This window comes from Aedes albopictus, chromosome 1 (assembly GCF_035046485.1).
Source record: "Aedes albopictus strain Foshan chromosome 1, AalbF5, whole genome shotgun sequence".
Taxonomy (NCBI): domain Eukaryota; kingdom Metazoa; phylum Arthropoda; class Insecta; order Diptera; family Culicidae; genus Aedes; species Aedes albopictus.
Window position 1 is genome coordinate 88,225,604 of NC_085136.1, and position 24,878 is coordinate 88,250,481.

Here is a 24,878-nt window from a genome sequence, read left to right on the forward strand (position 1 = left end):
AGCACCTCTGCATCCCCACAACCAGCACGGACTAGGGTATTTGTAAGACGGAAAGGATGGAAGATCTGGGAGTCACCGTTGTGTCGGTGATGCGATCAATGGAGTGGGGATGTTCGTAAGGCGATAGATTGTGTGGTGAAGGACAAGCGGCACAATTCGCTTTGGCTGCATAACTTGTAGGCGTTATATATACTGTGCTGTGTATATGTAGAGAAGAGAGAGAGAGAGAAATTGGATAGTAAGATACAAAGTAGGATGAAAGGGATGGGCCAGGGATTGAATCCATGACCTTCTGCATATGAATCAGAAGCGGTAGCCACTAGACCACCAAGCCCGGGAATCCTTCAGAAATTCCTCCGGAATATTCAAAGGCAGTTTTTCAAGTTTTCCCTATGTTTTCTTTCGGGATTCCTACAAGGATGGCTCCCGAGCTTAGCGGATTTCGGAATTCTTCTAGGAATTATCCCAGGAATCCGTCATTGATTCCTTGTGAAGAATTTGCATTAAGTTAAGGTGAATATAGAACGAAGCCACACCTTGAATTTTCAAAAGCACAAATCTGAAGAACCGAACATCGCAAAGCGCTGAAAAGTTGATCGCTTGATCAGCCGCTGGTGGTGACCAATCGATCAACTTCCGTCATTTGGTTCTTCAGATTTGTGCTCTTGAAAATTCGCGGTGTGGCTTCGTCATATCTTCACCTTAAAATTCACAAATACAAAAAAAAGTCATTGATTCTTCCTAGGATTCTTTTATTAATTCTTCCCGGGTTTTGGTCAGAGATTTCCCCATAGATTCCCCCCGGGATTTCTAATAGATTTTTATTTATCTGTATTAATGAGATTTTAGCCCTAGGCTAGTTCATCTCGGGACCCACGCTTTACTTCCCTTCCGAAGGAAGAACTCATATTTTGCGATTTTTTTTTGTCGGGAGTGGGATTTGATCCCAGGTCCTCTGCGTGATAGTCAAGTGTTCTAACCATCACACCAGGTCCGCTCCACGAACTAATAGATTAGAATAGAATAGAAAATTAAGAGTATTTTCCCGGTTTTGCTGTATAACACGAAGAAGCATGCTTTTCTGATCTCAATAGTAATTTTCCCGAACTTAAACAATGACAGAATAGTTAATAAATTCGAAAATAAAATAATGGTGAGCAGGTCTTGTTTGACATTCGAGGTCAACCTTGACGTAAGGTAAGTGGAAAAATTGAGTGCTTAACAAAAAGTGTCGCAAAAAATATTAAAAATTTAAAAAAGTTATTTAATGGGCTTTATTTAATAGGAGAACTTTAAAAATGAGTAAATATGTCGTATAAATCAATGCTTGATCGATTTATGCAGAAATTGAGATAGGCCTTCAGGAGCCTATTGGATTTCTTGTTGTTTCACCTTAATTCGTCTGCAGAGCAGTTTCGCGAGTACTGACAATTACGTGCATGCTTCGCTTGTTCGCAAATAAAGAAATGCGAGTGTTCTCGAGCCCTTGTTGTTCACGAGTGGGTTTGTCATGCCTTTGCTGCAATTTTCATCCCTGGTGTAGGGCTCTAAGAAATCAATAAAAATAATAATTATAAATTGTACAATAATGACCACACGACAAGTAGAATACAGAATTCTTTAATGTTTAATGTAGTTTTCTCCCTGAAATCTCAACCAATGTTATTAAAAACTTATCACTGCACTCTGGCCACCATCTGGATAACAGTGAAATAATTTTCAATGACGGTTTTGTGACTTAGAGGAAGAAAACTGCTTTTGAATAATTGATGATTGCTGATGACTGAATGATGGTTATTTGAGTCTTAGTTGAATGGCTTTTGCTGCATTGTCCAGCAGTGAAATTCAACTTTGAAGTGCCACAGAGCTTGTGTGGGGTGTGAATTATAGACTGATTATAGAATTATAAAGATATGCTTTTAACCGGCTGCAGATTAAAAAAGATTTTACAGAGAAAAAAATGTAAAACGCAAATGATGAGTTTCATTATTGAATTATGTAGAACAAAAATACAATACCCATTGGCACACATGAAGTCGTTTAAGGCCTGCTGACGAAACATACGAAAACAATCATCGATGGCGATTTAACGCTCTACTAATTTCAATTAAAGGGTCCACTTTATCATCGCCAAATATCGCGCAAGGAGAAGAGACCCAAGCCATAGTAGTGTTACGTTTCGTCAATATATTGAAGGATTGGTGTGTATTCCATACAGAAAGTAGTACACTGTCTTTTTCTGGCTTCATTAACCTAGTAGCTGAAAACTTGTGTCTCAAAATATTAACTTGCTTGAGCAAATCTGAGATCAGATTAGGATTCAGCAATCAAGAATCTTTTAGATTCATGAAAGCTGGTCTGAAAGTTAAGGGGTTTTATGGACATGTTTATTTGTCTGGCTTATCTCGTTTAGATGCCTTAGCCTATACAGCAAAAAAAAAATATGAAAGTTAAACAGCACGTAAATTGAAGATCAACTGAAATTTGTGACAGAAAAATGTAAATCGCCAACATTCAACGTCAGCCGAGCAGTCCACTGCTGGTCAGACGGCTTGTTTACAGATTTTAAAGCATATTCGCTTTAAATTTACATGCATCTGCTATAAACCATGCCAGCCACTCTCCGTCGTCAGCTAAAGAACGGCTGCTCGCCGCTGTGGCGGTTTCCCCGTTGTGTCTCTCAGTACTCTTTGCAGCAGTCGAAGCATATCGGGAATGCGTGGTAGAAGCAGTTTAACTTTGACTGTCTGCTATTCAGCAAGCTGAGATAGCCGAGAGAGCTTGGGCGTGCTACTCACACTCCAAGGATCTGAGTTCAATTCTCGCTCGGATCTCAATTTTTCTTTATATTTTCTAACAGATATCTGCAATGTAATTTTAAGATCGCACAAAAATTTCCATCATATATGACGGGGTCCTTTTGTTACATTCGATCCGTCATAATTTTACAGATTTTTTTTTCGAACTGTGTAGATAGAAAAGACGTTGTAAAAAATATACCTTTTTGTACTTACATTTCATAAGCAAATTACATATATGTGCGTCATGACGTATGTGAAAGAATTCCTGCAAAGAATGCAATAAAACATGATTAGCTCACTGATAAGAATGAAAGACTTAAGAAGTGCTTCCCGCAGAAGACATCCTTTTTCGTGTATTTTATTGTACGTATATGTAATAATAGTTTTTAGTTGTATCCGTGAAATTATGGAACGTGAACGTACAGGGGATAGACAAAATGATCGGGACAGGCAAAATTTTCACTTTAACAAAAATGTCCTATTAGCTGTTACTTTTCGAAAAGTACATCAAATATTCTCAAATTTTCACTGTAAGTTGATCAACTAGTTGTGTATCAGTGGACAAAATGTGGAATAGATCGGGCTATTCTGGACGAAGTTATAAGCATTTTAGAAAAAGGTAGAATTATCCGATAGCCAACTTTGAGCTGTTATATCTCCGGATTCAATGAACTGAATGCAATGAAATTTTGTTCATCTATTACTTATATTATGAGCTCTGAAAAACTTTTGACTAAACTTGAAATTATTAACAAGAGAAAAAGTTATAGTGATTTCATTAATTTTATGATTTTTCAGTAAATTGGTCTATTTTTAATATGCATCCCATTACTTTTTCAATGAATTGCTGCCTATGTTGCTACTTTCTTTCAAAACATATTTGTATTCAAGAAAATCAGGGGGATTTTAAATGAACTATAATTAGCATATTGAATTTTGAAACGATGTCAAAATTTGAGAAAATTTAATCTAATAGTTATAATTTTCTTCCGTGTTGAGAATTTCAAGTTATGTCAAAAGTTTTTCAAAATTCATTATATAAGTCATAAATTGCATTCGGTTCATTGAATCCGAAGATATAACAGTTCAAAGTTGGCTATCGGATAATTCTACCTTTTTTAGAATCTTTATAACTTCGTGCAGAATAGCTCGATCTTTTCTAAATTTTGTCCACTGATACACAAATAGTTGCTCAATTTACAGTGAAAATTTGAGAATATTTGATGCACTTTTCGAAAAGTTACAACTGTTTGATTTTTTTTTTTGAGAAGGGAAAATTTTACCTGTCCCGATCATTTTGTCTATCCCCTGTAGTAGAAATATAAGCATTGTGTAGGTTAAAAAGAAAGCGGGATACACCAAGAAAAATATTAATGCTGTATTGAACATGTACAGATGAAAATGAAGGACAAAAACTATATACTCAAAAATTAATACTTTTTTACTTGCTTTACTAAAATAATGAAATTGCTAAAAAAAAGTTCTAGCATTCACTATTTTTTTGTACTGTTTATATGGTTTTAAATGATCTTCAATTCTGCCTAGATATCATACCTCGGTAATGAAAAGTCCCATCAACATAAAATTCATCAGCGTTTTAAGCCACATTCGTTGTTGTTGATTCATCCCCTACAACTAAACCATTAAGGAAAACTGTGTATAAACCCTGATTTTAGTCGATAAAACTTACGGTACTGTTGGCGTCCCACAGTCGCCCCTTTAAGCAATAACTAAGAAACCTATAGCTAGACGTGTAGACGTGTGACCTTCTTCACTAGGAGGTATTAGATCCCACCCTAGTGACTGTGTGAGAAGGAGTGTTAAAGTTTTGTGTTCTACCGTGTCTAGAAAGGAGGGATCTATTCTGGTCTAGGGCGAAGCGCCCTTCCCACCTGCTGCTGGTGCTGGTGTGGCACTGGTACCGCAGTTCGATGTCGGCATGTAAGCAACACTCCCAGGAGCTTTTACTTTCAGACGAAACGAATGGTGGCTGGCAATTGGGTTGAGGATTAATTATAAAATGTGATATACGCCAGACCACCACCAGACAGACTGACTGACTGACTGCTGTTTTCGGGGGGCTGGATGTTTGAAAATTAACTAGACGGATTCGGCGTGCCTCAATCGTGCCCCAATACAAACCAGGTCAATGTGAGGTAATTTTTTATATTTCAAGTAAATATATTCCGAGAGTGGTGGATGAAAAAATCGGTTAGAAGAAACAAATTCAATTTAGATTTTTTTTGCTTAGCTTCTATTGACCACTACCCAATCCCGCCAAAATTGAAATTGAATGTCCGTAAAGTACCAGGACGAACCAAAAAAATTCAAACTGCTCGTTCTCAGCAGTGCATGGACCGATTCTCAAAAACTTGGACTTTTATTCAAGGGGAATAGTTGTACTAACTTTTACCTTCGGTGCCGCCCCGCGAAACCCCTCCCCCCTTTCGGGGGAGGCAAATATGTCTGTGTTTTTTTTTTCCTATTCTTCTGCTAGTTTGAGCAAATGCTTCAGGTTTTTCAGTAATTTCGATAACCAGCATCCAAAATCCCACCGGAGAAGTATAATTTAGTTGCATGAGAGTGTCCAACATTGGGGACCATTTGGTTTCGATGTAAGAGTACCAGGCCCACCGGAAGATCCGGAACATCCGTAAATCGGTCAATGCACTGCTGAGAACGAGCAGTTTGAAAATTTTTGGTTCGTCCTGGTACTTTACGGGTTAAACCATTCAAAAAGACAATTTTCTTTTAGAAAACCATTATTGTTTTATAGAAATCTACCAAAACTTATTTGAAATAATGTTTTGTTTCTGTATTTTAAATTAGAAAACTGTTACACTGCCCATTATTCTTCTTACAGAATCGTCTAATTATGATCCTATCGCCTTTCATCTTCATTGAAGATGCCATAAAACCGCCAGCGCTCTCGTTTTAGGTCATTATATCTCCAAAAAATAAATAAAAACCTCATTCACATTTTCCGCACATGGCTAAAGCTCATTTTTCGTCCAGTCACGTGCAGCCCCCACACACTGCACACTACCAGTAGTCAGCCAGTCAGTCAGTCAGTCAGTGAGGACTGGGCACCCACGCAGTCAAAAAGGGGGGAATCGTCGTTCGTCCTCGAATGAATGGTCTGGCGGATTGTGTCAGTCAACTCTTGGAAGGTTCATGAAGTCAACTTCATACAATCGACTCCGCCGTCGTCGTCGTCGTTGTCGTCGGAGTAGGAAGCAATCTATCTGCTTCATGACCGGATTCCTTTCAGCAGCAATGGGTCGCCACATTCCGGAATGTGATAAACTGCGATCAGCCATCAGAGGGTTTGGTATTGCCACTATACTACGCTCGGTAATACCACTAAAGGCCGAAACGTTTCGGTGCATTAGGATGTAAGCCGAAACCGGTAAAGTTTTGGAGGGAGACTTTGCGTACATGTATGTAACGGTTTGCATCTGGATGTTTACTGGCAATATTGTTCTCAAAGAAAATAATGTATTTTGAAATGGTGATCGCTTCTGCACTTCCCCTTGACAAATTGTTCTGAAGCATAGTTCTGAGGTAGCCCACTCTAACTAACTTATCTTCAGCATTCAACCTGCAACTTCGCAGAACAGAATGACCATTCTATCACATTATATCTATTCATCGATAATCCGACATCCACATGAGATAAAGTCTACAGTGGGCGAGCGATTGCATAACCATGTATTTCCTTTTTCTTCATTGAATCCTAGTCTCACCTCAGTATACATATAAGATAACTGCAGCTATTGCACACTATACATAGGTGTCTGAAAGTTCCTTCCAAGCAATCATCTCTTTGGTTCCTTATGAAAGTCTTGCACGACATTGGAGCAACAAATATGAGCGAGCAAGCTCAAGCTCAACTGTTACGTTCAAGGTATGTCAAAGAACACCCGAATAAAAATACAATAGAAAAACCGAACGTTGTATTGTAACAGTACTATTTAGAACCATATTGTTACAATATACACCACTGTAAAAATAAAAATACAAAAACAATAAGATGTAATGTAGACACCATACAGTGAATTGTAAATAGGATTTTTACAATATATCATACAGGTTGTTAAGTATCGTAACAAACAAAAAAAAAAATTCTTCATATATATTTTTTTGCAAAACCATAAATTTTATTGTAAACGAATTGTTCTAAATACTGATACGTGGGTTTTAATATACCGTACATTGTATGGTACATGTATAGTTTCAAACAATAAAATGTACCGTAAATATATTGGTTTTAATTGTTATTTCACTAATGCCTATACATTTAATCAAATGGTTTTGGAATGGTTCTCTTTTGTTATGTTGCATTGTTTTACATTACATAAACCTTATAACGTTATATTATCTTGTCATGTACCTTCTGTTAATGGCATCTTAAGCTTTCTAGCCAAACTAACCTAAACTCGTCTAAGTCTGACTAGTCTCTGATTGCATTAACAGTTGAAGCTTAGGCTCCCATGTCCCACCAGCCAGATAACCGGGTTTTACAAACTAAGCATTATTTGTGGCAACACTTTGAGCGGCATAATAGAACTATGCCGAGCGCGCTAAGTGTTATTAGACCACTAGTGTAGTTGCATGAAATGGGTGACGAGGTACATAAGTATCATTACAGCGTGCTTAACCGTTATTGCAATATTGAGGCTCCAGTTTGACTAAAGTTTGAAATACATAACAACTCATGAGAAAGCTGTCAAGTTCTGAGTTGAGATAACTCCCCTAAATGCAAATACAGAAACAATAGTGTTGAACTCATCCACTGATTTACGGTAATCTGACCTGCGTCTTTCCGGGTTGACCTACATTCCTATTCCTCTCATCGCATTCTACATACCTAGCCCGCCATATCTCTTGGATCTACAGTCCTTAGGACTCCTGGTTTACCACTTATTTAAACAAGATGTTTCAATTTATTCACTTTTTTCTCTTTCCTTTCTTCTGCAACAAAAAAGTCACGAACATCAACAAAACAAAGCACGAAAAAAAAATTACAACTGAATAAATACTTGAAAATGCATGGAAAAAATAATATTTCGGAAAAGTGAATGGTGCAAACGTAAGAAAAACAGTATAATATATCGTTACATAAAGATCGGATGTAAATGTATAGTAGCTACAATGTGCACAGCTTTTAGCGAACCATTCCATTACAATACACTTTATTGTAGCTGGTACACTGTATGGTCCAGGAATGGTTTTCACCAAATACCCTATGGCTAGTTTTTATCCGGGCACCAAGTATAGGAACAACTTGATAAAGATTTCTTAAAGCTCTAAACAAGATTAATGAGCTTTTCCACGGAGTACACCGGCTCAATGTATGTACTTCTGCGACAGCTGTAGAGGACGTCTTTTCTTTTCAAGTTCTGATGTCCTAGTAGCTCAATATTTTTCCTAAAGCTAAAATCCAAGAAATTGTCATTACAACTGGGTTCTTCAAAAAATGTTGTATAATCTGAATCCACACCCAAAACTGAATTGATATCCGAGGTTTCATCATTGTTAGTTCCGTGGAACCTCTTCTATGCCAGGGGTTGCAGTGTCTCTAGGGAGCCTAAAAGAAATGGGGTTTCATGGCTGTTTTATGGGGCTCCAGGGGAATTTATGTGGTTACAGAGATTTGAGCTGCGTTACTCTAAAATTCCTGGCTGGTTTCAGGGGCGCTTCAAAAAGTTAAAAGGTTCTTTCAGGACCTACCAAAGTCTTTCAGGATCCTCCACGGGCTTTCAAATGAGTTTCATAGCGGTTTACGATTATGAGCGTATCGGGGGGTTCTATAAACGTTTCGGATATCGTTGCAGGCTATGCGCGCGAGCGGCTGCGTATTTAAAACTGTCACGCGTTTTCTTTGCTCCGCGTGGTTTGGATATGGCCGACCGAATTGGGAAACGGCTGGTGGTACTATGCCTTCCGCAAAATTGTAGAGGTCTCTACATACCTTTCTCAGGTGTCCCACAAATCATCCTTTCCCATTCCTCAGCTGTCGCAAGGACGTAGCCAGGGCAGCTCTCGACTGTTGGAGGATTGCGTCAATGTGGTTTTAGAGTCAGTGGTTAGTCCTAAATCTCTGTGCTGTGGTAAAGGACATAACAGCGGTCTGGCATTGTACCAGCTACGAATTTGTGCGACTTGCTCAACGTTTAAGTTGAAGGTAACCAGCGTTCACGTTCCAAGCAACGCATTTTGCCTCGCATTTTCATGAGCTCAAACCCAAAGAACAATCGAACGCCCGGTACTACTCGGTGTACACTACGTGTAAGCAAGCACTAAGTAGCATTTGCAGATCAATTTGTTTTGTGGATCACCAGATTTATGCTCGCAAAAATTCGTGAGGCCGTTGTGGCGGCCGTATTTGTACTCTAGCAACCTTGTCCTTAATCAGGGGGTTTTAGGAAAATTTTAAGAAATATCAGGGGATTTTCAGAGCCGCATTTCTGGGCGATTTAGGGGGTTCCGAGTTGTATCCGAGTCGTTTTCGGTGGTTTTCAGTGGCTCAGGGGTTTTAGGGGGATCCAAGTGATCTCTAAGGGATTCAGGGTGTTTCAGGTTTAACCGTTATGTGTCCGAAATTTTTTTTGCTTTTTTCTACACCGTGCTTTTTAAATGGGCGCTGGGTACCCGGGTACTCTGTCGGCCACATAAGGGTTAAGGGGATCTCAAGGTGTTTCAGAGATCATAGAGGATCGCAGGAGGTTTCATGATCGTTTCAAGGGGTTTCTGAGAAAATCACGGTATTTTTCAGAGGATCTCATGGCGTTTAGGGTGTTTCAGATGTTTTCAGGGGCGTTTCAAGAAGTCTCAGGGGGTATCAGGGGGCTTCATGTGAGTATCTTGAGGGTATATCTGACGTTTCAGTAGGTAACAGGTGGATTAATCAGGAATTTTCATGTAGTTTTCGGGGGATTTCGGAAGCGATGTCGATAAGATTTAGAGGCATTTAAAGGGGTCCCAGATGAATTCAGTGGGTTTTCAGGGGACATCAATGAGGATTTCAGGGGGTTGTTTTTGACGTTTCTTGAGATCTCAGGGGTTCTTAAAGTGCTTTATGGGGTTGTAGAAGGTTTCTTGGGTTGTTTCAGGTGGATTTAGAGCGTTTCAGGGAGACTTCAGGGAGACTTCAGGGCGTCAGATGGTTTCAGGAGCGTTTTACGGTATCTCAACGAAGAGTTCAGAAGCATATCAAAAGGTTTCAGAGGAATCCTAAAGATTTTCAGGAAGTCTCAGGGAGGTTCAAAGGGTTTTCAAGGGCTCTTTAGGTTTCATAGACGCTTCAAGGAGTTCAAAGGACATCAACGCTACCGCAACCGTTGTTCTCCAACTTGTTTGTTATGCTCGGTTTCATCGACGGACGTCATATATAAAGACCCCTATGGATAAGATGCTGATATGATCTCCCTCTTCCAAAGAGGCCTTCTGAAACACAACTGAATCCTCCAGAAACCCCACGAAACACTATAAAACGCCCTTGTAAACCTCATTTGATCCCCTGAAACGCCCTTGAAACTCCCTAATACTCTGTCAAAATCCTTTATGCCCACTGAAATGTCTCAACAAACCCTTACACCACCACCCCCACCCCCTCCTTGAGATACCCGAAACGTCACTGGGGGCAATCCAACTCATATTGAGACCTCCTGGAACGCTCCCAAAAACCTTTTGAAGCCTCCTGAAGCGTTCCCATGAAATGCTTTAGAATCCTCCTGAAGCCCCCTGACAGCCTGAAAGGCCGTTGAAATCCTCCTAAATGCTACTAAAATCCCCTCACAAACCCTTCTGTATACACACCATTTCAAATTTCCCTCACCCAACCGGAAGGAACTTTCACTTCAAATTGCTTGACAGCACCTGTAACTCCCGAAACGTCCTGAAACCTTTACGGAATCCCCCTTGGAATCCCCTCAAACCTCTGAACACACTTCTGTAACTTCTATGAACCGAAACCTCTTCGAAACCGTGTTAATTCTCTGAATTCACTTCGAAACTTAGTAGAAATCCTCTTTGGCTCCTCTGAAAACCCTTTACACAGCAAAAAGTTTCTTGTGATATCACATCATTTTCGAGGCACATCATTCGCGTCGTAAAAGTGATGCACAGATTACATCCTTTCCACGCAGAAAAGGAGCCGCCGCAGCTTGAAAGTGGGTCAAGCAATCGCTAGAACCGATTTGACAGACAATTCCTATGAAAGTAAAATATTGGCACGGATTCGTACACTGATCCGTTGATTTTGAGGCATATCTTTTACCTCTCGGCTATCTCACCGAGTCAGAAGGTGGATGCTAAATATGATACTACTTCTAGGTATCTGGTGGAATGGGTTTGTTGACACTTTTCGGTGCCAACCATGGTGAATGTGATAATTGTTGGAAAACGAATGAAATTACGTACAAAAATGAAACATCACCAAAAAAAACGCGAAATTACGTACAAAAATGAAACATCACCAAAAAAAACGCGTATAGATATTACAAAACTATTTGCTGTGTAGTTATTCATAACAATACTGCCGAAAGGCAGGAGGGAGGTGGATAAAAAATCTGAAAAGCTGTGCAAATTTTAACGGAGAGAGCAAAAAATCGTGTTCCGAAAATAATCTGGTTAGATTGGGCCACTAATGTATTAAATGAATAATAAAAATAAAAACAAAAACAAAATGATGAAAAAACAACAAAAAGAAGAAAAAAAACGTAAATATAATAGGCAAACTAAACAATATGAATCTTTACATTCAAACGTGTTAAAAACTATAAAATATCTCAACATGGTCTGCTCATTTTCTTTACCGTAAAATTTATTTCGCTGACCTATACTGCCCCCACTCGCAAAACAGTCCCATATGAATAGGAAACCCAGCAAAGATGGGACTGTTATGCGAGTGGCGGCAGTATAGACGGACGTAAACAAAAGGTTGAAGTGCAGATACAGCTAACTGCCGATCTAAAGTTTGGGGTTACCATTCAACTGAAACTCAACCAAAACTTACGTTAAACATGAAAAAAATGTTTTGTTTATATCTTTGTCATCTTCGAATCAATTTTAAATCAAGTTTTTTGAGGGGCTGACCCCAAGCTCTCGATCGGGAGGTATGTATGTCACAAAGGCTATGCCATTTGTCCCGCCAAGCAGAGCATAGTCTCTGAAGCAAAGCCGCAATGAAGCGGAAGAGACACATCTGTCAGTTTTCATTTTGGCGTTGTCGCAGTGCCTTTACCATCAGTGGGTCGTTTTTTGGAGCCTATCTTGTTGTCCGCAATTCAGGTCTGGTAAAGCATAGGTACTTTTCGTCATTTTAGTCGCATTTTGAGGTTGGAAACTTTTGCAAACAACTGCTGCAACTGCCGTTGGCGTCGCGTCGTGACTGACGGTAAACACCAATGGGGGTGTGGAAGATAGCAAAGAGAGGGAATTGGATGAATCACTGCACCATTCAACTCGACTGCTCGTTAAACTATGGAAAGTAATGTTGGGAAGTTCAGAAAATACTTATTTCATTTACTAACTTCTACTTCAATATTCTAATAGTCTATCTTCTAGTAATTTGGCTTATCTAGATTCAATCATTTACAGCTCATCTCAGAAGCTATTCAGCACTGTTCTTGTATCATTATTCTTTATCCACTATCTTTTGTTTTCTATCTTCTTCTACCTCACATATTATATTTTTGTTTCCAACTTTCTATCTTTTGTCTTCTTTTGACCACCTTCTTCTGTTTTTACTTTCTGTCTATTTTTATCTTATTGTCTGTCTTCTTGGTTTCATCTTCTACATTTGGTTGCCTATATTCTATCTTCTAACTTTTACCTTTTCTCGTTGTAACAAGTTTTTCTTCTATATTTTGTATTATACCTTCTATCTTTTCTTTTTTAACTTTTATCTTCTCTCGTTCTATCATACATCTTTTTCTACCATTTTTATATTCTATCATCTATCTTCTGTGTTCAGCTCACTATCTCCTGCCTTCCGAATTTTATTACATCTCTTCCATTGTCATTTGATATTCTCTATAAACTATCTTCTTTATTCCATTCTCTGCCATCTATCTGCTGTGTTATTTTGTTATTATCTTATCTGGTTTCTACTTTTCATTTTTTCTACTAGTCTCATTTGTTTTTCCTTTTTTTTTTCGTACCTTCTATGTTTTACTATCTATCTTATGCCTTCCACCCTCTATATTCTATCCTTATCCTCTAGCGATTATTTTCTTTCTTTTATTTTCACAATGTTAAATTCAATCATCTGTCTTCTACTATGAACTGTTGGACAAAAGATACGGTTTTATCACATCAACGATGATGCTAATCTTTCTAACGGTTGTTTGCAGTTAAATTCCATACAGTAGGTACGTTCCTATGAACAACTCGTTAATTTGCTCAGTTGCTGCATGTCTACATGTAACACGACAACCGAAGGCTAATAACGAAACTCTAGAAGAAAATCAGCTGTTTTCGCGAACTCGTGCAAATTGAGACCGGTTCCATAAGTATAAGTGTACCGTTCATATGAGTTCAACAGAAGCATTCTGATCATCTTCATCACCATATATTCTAAACTATGGCAAATGGGATTGTAATGTGTAAGAGAGGAAGCACATGACCACCATCGTCGTGGCTCGGTGCGGCGTGTCGTCAAACGAGCGTCGAATTCGCTCTGAATTGCATCATCTTCGCTCTGTCTGGACTCCATTTATCGATTCAGAGTGTTGGCTGGCGCTTGGACTCCATCCATAATGCCGCTTCTGCAGATGCTTCTCGATGCACCACCAGTGATGACACTGAGTGACTGACTGACTAACTGACGACTGTGTCTGAATTAAAGCCATTTATGCCGTCATCGTCGACATCCTCCGGTAGCCAGCAGCATCCATTTTTTCCATCTCTGCCTGACGATCAAGCCAGAAGCGTTACAAAGCTGTAAAACTTAATAACGCTTGGAGCTCCCCGAATAGGAAATTACGTGGAAACAATTTCGAACAACACTCCATAAATCGTCTCCACAGCTATACGCCGCCGCCCTGGTCTGGTGGCATCATCGTTGTCGTTGTCGGGTCGATTCAAATTTTACTACTGTCTCTGGGCACTGACTGACTGACTGACTGGCTGCAATGGGGGCATTATCATCATTTCACTAATGTTGTTGTTTTTAAGACCTTTTGTCTTCTTTCCGCTTTCACTGTGCTGGGGAACACCATTTGATCCCATTGCCCATCTATGTAAATCGGGCGCTTTATTCAAATCACAATGGAGGTGTGTATGGATGTTGTTGCTTTGCAATTGCTTTGTCTATTTTTTATTTCAGTTCGTTTTCTCTAAGCAGATTGTATCGCACTTAACCGGCTGATATTCTTTAGTGTGGTCCACAAGGTATAAGCACATATATTTATACTTCAATACTGTTAAAAAGTTAAAAGCTGCTAACTAACTGTAGTCAAAAGTACAGAATGTACGTAGCCAGAGGAAGGCACTATATTTTTTTAATTCGAGTAATTTCAAGATTGTCAATAATTCAGAGTTCCAGAAAAATTATCTCAATTATACCAAGAGTTGAATAGCTCACATCACTTACCAAGGTGAATGCATATCTATGCCAATATCAACCCTCTTCCACTAACGAACTTCCTTCTTGTGACAATCGTGCAAATGCGGAGGTACATACGGTCTCTAGTAGAAACGGATGTCGCACTAACATTCCTTCCCTTCCCCGATGACCGTAAGGACGTGGCCGACGCAGACAATATAATGTTCTGAACTTTCGAAAGTGCACATTGAGGATGCAAAGCTACTGCCAGGCCCATTTGTTGGTTCCCAGGGTAACGGAGTAGCAACTACTAATTGCACGGACAATAGGTTGTCCCAAAATTGGACATGGTCGAAAAGCTTGGGGGCTCACCCTGCAAATGATAGCTAAGGGTGTTAGAAACAAACTTTTGTATGACGGCAACTTTTAGAAATGACGTTTAGAGGTCGCCCCGGCGAGATTTTTGAAAAATGGTCATTTTTCGTAATAAATTTCATACAAATATTTTTTACCGTACAAAAATTGGCAATACCCACTATTTTTATATTTTTTACAGCTTGATATGGATCCAAACTTCTTGGGAAAAATAATTAACGACATGTTTTGCAGGTAACTTTTTAATACTGATTTTTTGAATTTACTAAAATTTGTCATTTTTGATATACTGCGCATTTTACCCATCATAAAAGGTATCTGAACCTAATGCTAATTTAAAACAATTTCCATAAAAAGATAGGAAATTTTATAAGGAAAAACTTTCCTGAAGACAGCATTGCGTTTTTTCTATCCGTTTTAGAGTTATTCACGATTTACTATTTGGTGAAATTTGAATTTTGAGGTATTTTTCTAAAAATGTCACATAAGATCTTCTCAAAAACACATACAAAGTAAAAAATCACGTATGCTCAACAAGTTTTTGTCTTGATTGTGTTATGGAATTATGATGACATCATTAATTTGTTTTTATTTTTTGTTATTCAATCCCTTCATATAGAAATTATATAGCAAAGATTTCTTAAAAAGCTAGCTCTCTTGACTTGACAAGCTCAGTACTATTGATTTTTTAAAGATATTCTCCACAAAATGTTGAGCCATATTTTCGCGTTTATCTTACTTTCTTGTCGATATTCTCAATTATTTTTCTATACGAAGACGTATGAGTCCTGGACCAGTGAAACAGCCCAGGAAACAGTGGCAAAGTGAATAAAGGCGATTACGAATCGCGATTACGAACATCTTACGTAAGAATACCAATTTTTAGATACTAAGTTCCAATTCAAGACATTATAAAAAGCAGAGCATGTCTTTTTTTACATTTACTGACTTGAACTATCTTATCAACATCGAAAATAAGATACACCGAGTCAAATTGAAACGGGTGGGATGAGATGAACCAGCGAGTTAACGTAATGTTATCCAAGGTTAGAACAATTTGATTACCATAACACACACGCGGCATATAATAGGACAAGGTAGGCTATTATTAGTAAACAATAGTTTTGGACGTAAACAAGTGACGTCATTTTTATCATCCTATATGTTGATCAAAATGATAGGAACTACTAGATCGTTTTATTCATGTCTATGAACGATTTGAACAACATCGTTGAAAACCAAAATCGGCATGTTTTGCGGAATGTATCACCTTCTAAATGATATAGAAAATGTGCCGTGCGTTTGATTGTGTATTATGCTCGTATAAACCATTGCCTGTACATCACCGTTAAAAATGCCATGGCCTACTGAGGCATCTCAAAATGGTACCTAATGATAAAGTTTCTCGCTAGTAGGTACCGTCAAATGGGGTAACTTGCAACACTTTTCGACTTCGAAGCAATAGCATTGAAAATCTAAACATTTGGAACATACTGTAAAGCATCGTGTACACTAATTACCACGAGTGGAATACTATGCAGGACTTCATTCATCAAAATACGTTGCCACCTAAACAGGAGGTGTGAAATACATGCTTGTTGCAAGTTACCCCATCTGTGGGGTAACTTGCAACACATGAAATGAAGTTAAGTTAGCTACAATTAAACTGCACTAACATTATAGTTCTCGGTTGTATTACAAGTTTTTGATGTAATGCATAAAAAATGCGTTGAAAAGATGTACACTAACCAACTGAAATATGATTTTTCATTAAAGAGTTTGTAGTTATTATAAGCGAGAGTAAATCGTTTCACAGTAGGTCATACGTCCCTCAAATATAAAATATATGTGGATCTCATTACTCAATACTAGTTACAAAATGTCAACAATGCTCAATGTAGTTTGTTTAAAAGGATCATCTTCAGGTGATTTTCAGTTTGAAGTGGTGTGTGGCTACTTCAGCTAAAATAACATGATGTAAATACTTATTCAACTTTGTATATATCAAAGCCGTCAATTCGAGCATTCTTGTGAAATGATTTACTCCTTCTAGGTTTAAAATAAATGTTGGTGATTGTTTTAGAACGTTCACGTTTTAGCTTTCATAAAGGTGAAACATGAATAAAATTTCAAAATATGTAAGTCCTTAACAATGGTTGAAAATCACGTGAAAAAAATGATAAAGTTGAGCTGACATTTAAAAATTAGCACGATACGTAATTATTAAATGATCCATTTTGATTATTTCTATCCGTAATATCGTAAAATAAAAATAAATTATAGAAAACTTTGTAAGTGTCAACTGTTGCAAGTTACCCCATAGAGGTTGTCGAATATGATTACGATTTTTTACATTACTTAGTCGATAAGTTTATCAAACTTTTATCGTTCAACTAAGCTTACTATTAGGTACCCTAACTGCAAGCAAGGTCATCAAACTTATTGCCCTTACCATAGGAGAGAGGTACAGCAAGATTTTCATACTTGTTTTTATGGCATAAAATGAGCAAACCGTTTTAACAGTGTAACTAAACAATAAACAAAGAAACAAAACTTTTTTTTCACTAAAACGATCTTTGGTACAACTTGTTTTGATAACCGAAATGGTGGGGCATACTAGCTTTCATTATTATGAGAAAAAAGTTCAAATTTAATGTATGTCATCGTGTTGCAAGTTACACCGCTGTTGCAAGTAACCCCATTTGACGGTACCTTTCTATATCAAAGAAAATGGATTTGTCAACGGAAACAAAAATTCAATAAATGATGCCACCATAATTCCTAAACACAATCAAGACAAAACCTTGTTGAGCATACGTGATTTTTTACTTTGTATGTGTTTTTAAGAAGCTCTTATGTGACATTTTTAGAAAAATACCTAAAAATTCAAATTTCACCAAATAGTAAATCGTGAATAACTCTAAAACGGATAGAAAAAACGCAATGCTGTCTTCGGGAAAGTTTTTCCTCATAAAATTTCCTATCTTTTTATGGAAATTGTTTTAAATTAGCATTAGGTTCAGATACTTTTTATGATGGGTAAAATGCGCAGTATATCAAAAAATGACAAATTTTAGTAAATTCAAAAATTCAGTATCAAAAAGTTACCTGCAAAACATGTCGTTTATTATTTTTCTCAAGGAGTTTGGATCCATATCAAGCTGTAAAAAATATAAAAATAGTGGGTATTGCCAATTTTTATACGCTAAAAAATATTTGTATGAAATTTATTACGAAAAATGGCCATTTTTCAAAAATCTCGCCGGGGCGACCTCTAAACGCCATTTCTGAAAGTTGCCGTCATACAAAAGTTTGTTTCTAACACCCTTAGCTATCATTTGCAGGGTGAGCCCCCCAAACTTTTTGACTATGTGCAATTTTGGGACAACCTAACGGACAAGCTCTATAAGCACCACTTCAACCTCATGGAATACCAAATTTTCCGGATATGCCAGAACCGGTTCTGGAAGGGAAGCCCTTTCTAGAACCATATGCTGTTAGTGCGCAGCTCAAAATTCACGAATTTTCACCAGTGTTCAATTCGAACAAAAGTCATGCTAAAAGCAAAAAAAAACCTGGGGTTTCTTTATGAATTCCTCCAGGGACACTTTCAGAAATTCCTCCAGGTATTTCTTGAGAATTTTCTCTATGGATTCCTTCAGGAATTCCTTAAAGGACTTCTCCAGTAATTACTCCTTCTTGAATTCCTCCATGAATGCGATCACCGACGGGGTTCTCATGATTCCTTCAATAATCCTTACAGATACATCAGCTAAACAGCAACGAAGAATTTTTCCAGAAATTTTTCCATAGCTTCCTTCAGTGATTCGATCATAGATTCCACCAGAGATTTCTTTTCAAACTCCTGTAGGCATTTCACCAGACATTCCTTCGGGAATTTCTCCTGGGATGGCTTAAGAGGTTTCACCAGTGTTTGTTCCAGTGCTTTATTCGAGGATTCCTTCAGGAATTTCTCTAGGGTTCCCAAAGAAATTTCACCAAAGATCTCTCTAGGTGTTTCTATAGATATTCCTTCAGGTATTTCTTCAGGGATTTCTTCGTATTTATGTTCCTTGAAAAGTTCCGCTACGGATTTTTGGAATCATTCGAAGTATATCTGCAAGAATTTCTCCTAAATAGGTATTCGTTCAAAAAATTCTACCAATGATTGTTCAAAAATAATCCAGAAATTCATTCAAAATTTTTCCGAAAAATCCTTCGGGAGTTTATCCAAGGATTCCTTCAATAATTCCTCTAGAAATAACTGTAGACATGGATTTCTTCAGATTTTTTTTTAGGAATGCGTCTTCATCTTCTTCTTTATGGCTCGACGTCCTCACTGGGACTTGGCCTGCCTCGCTTCAACTTAGTGTTCTTTGAGCACTTCCACAGTTATTAATTGAAGGGCTTTCTTTGCCTGCCATCGCATGAATTTGTATATTGTGAGGCAAGTACAATGATACACTATGCCCAGGGAGTCGAGAAAATGTCCCTGACCGGAACGGAAATCGAACCCGCCGTCTCCGGATTGGCGATCCATAGCCTTAACCACTAGGCTAACTAGAGACCCCGTTTGTTAATCTCTCCTGGGATTATCTAAGGAATTTCTCATGGGATTGCTTCCAGGATTCCTCCTGAGGATTCCTTCAGGAATTCCCCCAAGAATTACTCCAGGAATTCCCCAGCGATTCCCTCAGGAATTCCTCCCTAGATATTCATTCATGCTTTTCTCCTGGGATTCTTGCAGGAAAATCTCCTGAGATTATTTAAAAAAAAATCTTCCAAGGATTCCTCCAGGAACTCTTCTTGGGATTGCTTCAGAAAATCGTCTGGGAGTACTTTCAGGAACTCCTCCAGAAATTGTTTGGGGATACCCATAGAAATTCCTCTTGGGATTGCTACCGGGATTTCTCCTGGGGTTTCTTCAGGAATTTCTCCAGGGATTCCTTCGGAGACTTCAGGATTTTTTCATGAACTCTTCCTGGGATTCCTCCAGGGGTTCCTCCTGAAATTGCTCCAGTGATTCTTCCAGGAAATCCTCCAGAGAGTTCTCCGTGAATTCCTCCAGGCCTGTCTACTGTATTTCTTCCAGGCATTCCCCAGGAATTGCTTCATGCATTCCTCTTGGGATTCCTTCAGAGATTCCTCCAGGAATTCGAATAGGAATTCCTCTGATGATTTTTCTTCTACAGATACTCCTCCAGGCAATCCTCTAGGAGTCCCTGCAGGAAATCATCCAGTGATTCAGCCAGAAATTTCTCTAGGCATTCCTCCAGTCATTCCTGCAGGCATTCCTTCATGAGGTCCTTTAGACATTCTTTCGGGATTTTATCTAGGAAATCCCCCAGGGACTCCTTCAGGAATTCCCTCAGGGACTTCTTCAGGAATTCCTTTAAGAGTTCCTCCAGGAATTATCCTAGGAATTCTTCCCGGAATTCATTCAGGAAATGGTCCAGGAATTCCTCCAGGAATTCCTCTAGGAATTTCTCTTGGAATCTCATCAAGAATTCTTCTAGGGATTCCTCCAGGTATTCCTCCAGGAATTCCTCCAGAAACTCCATTTCCTGGGATTCCTCAAAAGATTCCTCCAGGGATATCTCCTGGGATTCCTCCAGGAATTCATATAGGAGTTCCTCTTTGAGTTCCTTCAGGGATTCATCATGCAATTTTTCATTGGGGTTTCTTCAAGGATTTCTGATTGATTGATTTAGCTTTATTTGAGAATCAAGGATTTCTCTAGGGATTCCTCTAGGAATTTCTCCAGGGATTACTCCGGGATTTCCTCCAAAAATTCCTTAAGCGATTCCTCCGAGAATTCCTCTAGTGGTTCCTCCGGGAATACATTCCTCTAGGAATTTATCTAGGAATTTTTTCATGGATTTCTCCTGGAAATCCTCCAGAGATTCCTTCTGAAAATCCTCCAGAGATTCTTACGAGAATTCCTCTAAGGATTCATCCAGAAAATTATTCAAATGCATTCGCCAGGAATTCCCCCACGCATATCTCCAAGATTTCCTCCATGCATTCCTCCAGGATTTCCTTCAGGGAATCGTCCAGGAATTCCTCCAGGGATTCTTCCAGAAAATCCACCAAGGGATTATCCAGGAATTTCTCCAATTATTCTTCCAAGAATTCTTCCAGATATTACTTCAGGGATTGTTCCGGGAATTCCTCTATTGATTGCTCCAGGTATGTGGAATTTTTCCACAATTTTCACCAAGAAATCCATAAGGAGTTCATACAAGGATTTGTTCTGGAGTCCAGCTATGAATTCCTTCAAGGATTCCCCCTTACAGTTGCAAAGGAACTCTTTTAACCCTCCTTTGGCATGAGGGTCATTATTGACCCAAACCGTACACTGCGTAAGTGAGCTGCTTCCAACGGGATGAAAAGAAAGGTTATAAATTCGTCCAGCGACTCTTTCAGGAATATATCCTGAGATTCTTTGTATTCTCCAAGAAATCCTTCAAGAGGTTATCCACGAATTTCTTCAGGAGCTCATCCAGAGACTTTTCTTATTTTTATTACTGTGTATTTTAACTTATGATAATTCTACACTTTCCTCCAGAGACTCCTCTAGCAGGGATGTTTTGAGGGTGTTCCTTCAGAAACTCCTTAAGGGATTCTTTCAAAAAGTTGTTAATGGATTCCTTAAGAAAATCCCCCGAGAATACCTTGAGGGTTTCCTACGAAGACTTATCCTAGGATTCTTTCAGGAATTCCACCAGGGATTTTCATCCGAAACTTGTGTAGGGATTTTTTCATAAATTTATCTTGGAATTTCTTCAAGAAGTTGCCTACAAACTTTCTTTGGGAATCCTCCCAACAGTTTCTATAGTAACTTATTCAAAGATTTCGCCAGAAATTCTTAAAATAATTCCTCCAGTGACTCTTTCAGACATTTCTCCAGGAGATGATTCAAGAATTCACCCAGGAGAGATTCCCAAGGATTTCTCTCGGAATTTTTATAGAGAACGCACTAAGAATTCCTTTAAGAATTCCTTCAGAAATTTTTGAATACATTCCAACGATTCGTCCAGGAATTCCTTCAGGTGAATTCAAATTTTTTTCCAAAGATTTCTTTATTTGAGAGTTATCTGGAATACCTTCAGGAAATTCTTCAAGAATTTCCTCCAGAATTTCCTTCAGGAATTTATATAGGGATATATCCAGGGCTTCCTCCAGTGATAGTTTCAAGGCTTTTACGAGAATAAAGTTCCAAAGTTGAAAATCTTTCGTTACCTAACCTCACTTTTAAGCGCCAATGTAGACCCTTGCTATATGGGTTTCTTGTGACTGACACCTAAACTATTTCATCACCCTGTGAATTAAAGTTAAGGATTTCACAAATTATTTAAATTTAAAGTTAAAAATTTGCTTCTAACTTCCACATTGTATCGAATGCCTAGTTGATTGAAAATTCAACGCAGATATCGAACTCCAACCCATAAACAACTCCGGCTGTACACAAGCGTCTGTTTATTCCTGGGGCCTCCATTAACCCAAACAAAGCGTTTCATCCGAAGATTTTCACACAGCACTATGAACCATAACAGAATCTGCCGACCATGTGAATATTCTTCTTGAATGTATACACGCACAACGGGCATCTCCTCCGATGAGGAACATGTGTGGTGCTCCACCGTACCAAATTGAGCGCTTGGTTCGACTCGTCAAAACTACCAAATATACACCCTTCCATCATTCATAGAAAACCGAAAACGGCAGAAAAACAGACCGAGAAATCGGGCTCCAAAAATATCACGCCTATATGCTGGGGCGTTCTTCCTCTCGGTTGGAACGCTGGAGTCGGATCTTTCGCATTCACTGACTAGGGTGTGTTTTGAAAAGACGCGGAATGGTGGGAAAGTACCTTCTTCCAGCCACCATCAGCAATTATGTTTCGGTTCGATTCAGTTTGGGGCAGTCTCAGGCCCAATTTTGAACTCTGTAAATTCAAAATGTGCTGTTCTGAACGAAACTTAGACTATGTTAAAATCAAAAATATTTGAGGTAAATTCAAATAAATTGTCAATTTATTCAGGCCACAAAAATGAAACAGATTGGAGCAAATCGAACGTCACATTTGAAGTAAATGTAGTCCATGTTTGAAACAAAAATGCATCTTCTGACAGATTATGTTAGAAATAAATGTAAATATTTTTGTTTTTGTGGCAGGTCGGCCCTACGGATGTATTTGTTTTTCCATTAAACCTATAAAGTCAATTCCTTTTCTGGAAAAACCCACTTCCCGTGTTGTACTTTCCTTGCCAACATCATGTATACATCTATTAGATAACATACACTCCCGCAAACAACGGGATTTCGTGGAGACTTGCGATCAACCATGTCTTTTTTGAAGGAGTATATCTTGTTTGATGTTGCAGCTGCAACTTGTGTGTTTTAATTGTTTATGTTCTCGACGGCGGAACGGGGGCTCCTCAATGGATATTGTCAAAATAAATGTGTAACTGAGTTAGTTTCAAAATTTAAAATTTTAGTTTTAAGCATTTTATCAGTTAACCGAATAAACATGAATATTTTTGTTTCAAACGAACGAAATTTCTCTCCGTGTACTATTTTGAATCAAATGCCTAGACTCAAGCAGGACCTAACAACCACCCTAAATCCACAATAAAATAATGTTGGTTTGTTGGTTATATGATGGTTTCCAAAACTTCCTCAAAACTAATTTGATATCTGATTGTTGCTTGAAAATAGTTCAAGCAACGTTCTAAGTTTTCTAATGCTCTAGAAACGGGCTTAGAAAACAATTCATATCAAAGCTGTTACCCATCATGACTTTCTGTTGATTTCATAAACTAAGCTCCTTCAGTGCTACTTTTTCACCATTGCACACTAGAGCATGTCAATGGGACGGGCTTGGTGGTCTAGTGACTACCGCTTCTGATTCGTATGCAGAAGGTCCTGGGCTCAATCCTTGGCCTGTCTACTACATATACAACTCACGTATTCTCATAAGTTCGTAGCCATCTCTAGAACAGAAACGGATTAAAAAAAGCCGTTTCCCTTCCTTCCAACTTTCACAACACAGTGTCAATCTATCATATAACGTCTACAAGTTATGCAACCAAGAATACTGTGCTGCTGCTTCTCCTTCAGAGTAATAAAAACCCATTCCGTGCTGGTTGTGGGGATGCAGAGTGCTCTCGGTCTCTAGTAGCAACAACCATCACATTCTAACAGTCATTTCCCTTCCCAACTGACTGTAAGGACTTGGCCTGCGCCGGTATTGGCCCTAAATGTATGAGCTGCTTAATTTGGGCTTTTTAGAATAAGTGAAGCGTCCCAGCTCAGACCAATCACGGAGGAGCAACCATTGATATGTACAATCGGTCTAAGCTAAGCTAAGCTTAGCTAAGCTAATTGCACTATACCACTAGAGCATGTCAATGAATTGCAAAAGACGCAGCATACTCAGAAAAAACCACTGATCATTTGATGTTTGTTAAAGCTATATTAAGAATGGTGAGAATTGTATTCTTCCTTCGGATGATCGCTTCTGTATGAGATGAATATCGCAGCTGATCGATCGCGTTCGCCATTGATTGCGATTGTCCGACGATATTAAGCTTGGTGAGATCTTTCCGTTTTTTCCGAATTCATACACTATATTGCTGTATTAAATTATTTCTTTATTTACCATTGACACCATCCTTTCATCTATTGGAAGCCATTTCAGTTTTGGATGCTTTTTAAGTTGATGATAAGCATCACTTGCAAACTGATGAATTAATGTTGCTATAACTCGAGTTCCTGAGTCTTCAGCAAAGTAATTAGGAAGATCGTTGACATCATAAAAGAAAGTAGTTTGTTTCGCAATTCTGCCACTGACGCTAGTGAGCATATAAAAATGAGCATTTCAGCCATCTCTATCTCGCAATCCCGATAAGATAGAACGGTCAAGTCATCGGTAAATTTGTTAAGCAATTTGTTTGCTTTATAAAAACAAGTAATTTGGTTCGCAATTTTGCCTCTAAGTGGCGCTAGTGAGATTGTAAAAATGAGCATTTTTGAATTGCTCTATCTCGCGCTCCCCATAACATAAAATGTTCAAGCCTTCGGCAAAGTAGTTCAGTGGGTTGTTTGCTTTATAAAGGCAAGCAGTTTGGTGTACAATTCTGCCTTTA

At 38.5% G+C, this 24,878-nt stretch overlaps 1 protein-coding gene and 1 long non-coding RNA gene across 3 annotated transcripts in view; one reads left to right on the forward strand and one right to left on the reverse strand.

Annotated features, from left to right (window-relative positions):
- Positions 1-24,878, reverse strand: part of LOC134285039 (uncharacterized) — a 102,599-nt gene that overhangs the window by 45,709 nt on the left and 32,012 nt on the right. Inside the window, exon 2 of the long non-coding RNA XR_009996104.1 lies at positions 3,015-3,066. This is a non-coding gene — a long non-coding RNA (uncharacterized LOC134285039). The remainder of the gene's footprint in view (positions 1-3,014; positions 3,067-24,878) is intronic.
- Positions 1-24,878, forward strand: part of LOC115253526 (chaoptin-like) — a 256,460-nt gene that overhangs the window by 31,819 nt on the left and 199,763 nt on the right. The window lies entirely within an intron of this gene.